This window comes from Zea mays, chromosome 5, assembly GCF_902167145.1.
Source record: "Zea mays cultivar B73 chromosome 5, Zm-B73-REFERENCE-NAM-5.0, whole genome shotgun sequence".
Classification (NCBI taxonomy): domain Eukaryota; kingdom Viridiplantae; phylum Streptophyta; class Magnoliopsida; order Poales; family Poaceae; genus Zea; species Zea mays.
Genome location: NC_050100.1, coordinates 114,370,667 through 114,373,365, shown reverse-complemented (window position 1 = coordinate 114,373,365; position 2,699 = coordinate 114,370,667).

The following is a 2,699-nucleotide window of genomic DNA, read 5'->3' as shown; positions in this document are numbered from 1 at the left end:
ACGCACCCCCCTTGAGCTATAAAAGGGGAGGCATGCAACATTACAAGGGGACGGACAGACACTCGGAGGACACACTTAGACCCAACTTAGACTCTCAGCTCTCAAGCTTCCACAGCAATCCAACACACAGTGGAGTAGGGTATTACGCTCCGGCGGCCCGAACCACTCTAAACCCTCGCATGTTCTGGTGTTCGGTCATCGCTTGGCAGGACAAGCAAAACGCTTAAGCCCCTTCCTCATCTTAGGATTAAGGGTGGGTGCACTCCGCCACCCGGCCAGAGAATTCTCTCTCCGACAAGTGGTGATACCAAACAAATACTCTAGGAGTATCTACACAAAATATTCTACAATTTCGGTATTCAATGGATAATTAAATTCTGCCATCTATAAGTTCTAAAACATCTGACAAGATAACTGACTGAATCTGTTTTAGACAGCAGCATAGTTAACTTCAAAATTTGATATCTCCCAAACTACTCAACCAAAAATCATGACATTCTGCCGGCAGTAAGAACTTTTATCCCTCTACAAAAGTCTCCATAGTTGGAAGAGCCAATTCGGCCAGTTACTAGATGAAACTCACCAGTGAATAGACCCACTCATTTTTGTCAGGCAAACAGGAACAGCCACAGAAAACAAACATAACAAGAGTTTCATAATTCATATGAATGCACTCTTTAACAATCTGGAAAGCTTATGAAATTATATACAACTTCTATTACCCACCTAAAGTTTAATTCTGTTGATAAAATTACCTAAAACATAAGAGCTGCACAGAATTATGAGACTAAAAAACTGCTATAATCAAACTGCAATAACTTTCTGATCTGATGTCCGATTGAGGTGTTCTTCGCGGCCACGAAAAGATCTAGAAATTGTCTACAACTCATAGATAGACTTTTTATTTGTTTTGAGGCCACTAAGACCATGGAAAACTGCCATGAACAGAAATTGTCGAATCTGCCATTCTGTAGAAACTAAATTCGAGATCAAAACATAACCCCACATCTAATCCAACCTCTAATCCTTTAATCCCCATGATCCACAACCTCCAAAAGCACATAATTACAAGGAGGAACAAGGATCCCATCCTTACCTAGGGTTTCCCCAAGGAAATCTACAAGAAGAGATGGGGTAGAGCATCTCCTTGATCCTCTCTTCCTCTTTAATTCAACGTGCTCCTCCTCTTCTCGATCCTTGTTCCGTGGGGGAAGATCTAGGGAGGAGGAAGCAATGTAGAGCGGCTACCATGGGAGGAGAGGGCGACCAGCCAAGGGGAAGTGCGAGGGGCGGCCAAGTGTGGGGGAAAGGGGGGGGGGGTGGTGGCCAAGAAGGGAAAAAGGGAAAAAGGGGTGGCCACCTAGGGTTTTGTGGGAGAAAGAAACAACGCCTCAGATGACTTCTGACTTTGCATCCAACGGCCCACAACCCTTTCCCTCATCCACGCACCAAAACCAACTTTTGGTCAACATTTTTTTGGGATATTACACTCTACCCCCCTTAAAAAGAATCCATCCTCGATTTCGACCACTCCAAGCAAAACACCCAAGGTACCCCATATAGCACAACCATTCAAAACATGGGTCCATTTGGTCTTAATTAACATAAGAACTTCTACCTTGGACTAAGTGTCTAAGAAAGCTACACAACCTGACATCAAGCATGAAATAACATGCAAAGAAGCTCAAAGCAAGTCATAGATGTCATCAACACTACAATTTCACACCATCGAATTTAGATGCAGCTATACATCAACATCAATGTCTTAAAACAACACTCTTTTATAAAGGGGTAATATGCACTAAGCACAACCCTTACCAACTTCAACAATTCATTTTAATTAAATGGTGAAACATCCACACCAGATGAATGTATAAGAAGATCAAACACCTCACCTCAAAGCACCACGAAACAAGTAGTTCTATTGAAACTCCTAATCTTCCTAAACCTTGTTCTTGCCATCATGAAAATATAATCATGTAATCTAACATTCTTTGCACCCCACAAAAGGGAGAAAGTCTGCAGAACTAATGGAGCAATAAAGCCAACAAGAAGCCAATAACATTCTGCGCGGCACAGTTCATTGAAGAAATGCCAAAAGCTCCACAAAGAGCACTGATAGCACAACAACACAATACTTGGTTAACCAATGTCACTATACTTCATCCAACAACTCAACTAAGAAAAATATCCAAACTAGTAAGGTTAACCTACAAATAATATAAGTCTTCATCTACTATAGTTCAGAAACTTACATTTCATTCTATCATGCGATGCACTCAAAGTACCAGACATACAAGGTCAATAATAACCCCATAATCCTTCACACATTTGACAAACATCTCAAGCTGATGTAAAAACCACATCATTTAGAAATAGGCGACTAACCACACATAACCAACTCTAGGCTAGGCAATGACTTCATTCAAACGAATAGATAAGTGGTCCAACAATGGCTCACAAGCATGCATCGGGAAGAGAACCATCAGATCCTCAACCTATTAATACATAATCAGTGGATCAAGAAAATCAAAGATTTATTCTACGATTAGCATGACTAACAGACAACCACTTTAAACCACATCTAGGCTTTGTGGCTACTAAAACACACAATAGAAGAGAGACATGTAAGCCATTTTGACTATGTAAAGACTTCCCCCAAAATCCATATAAAAATACCAATATTCATTTCTTTTAGA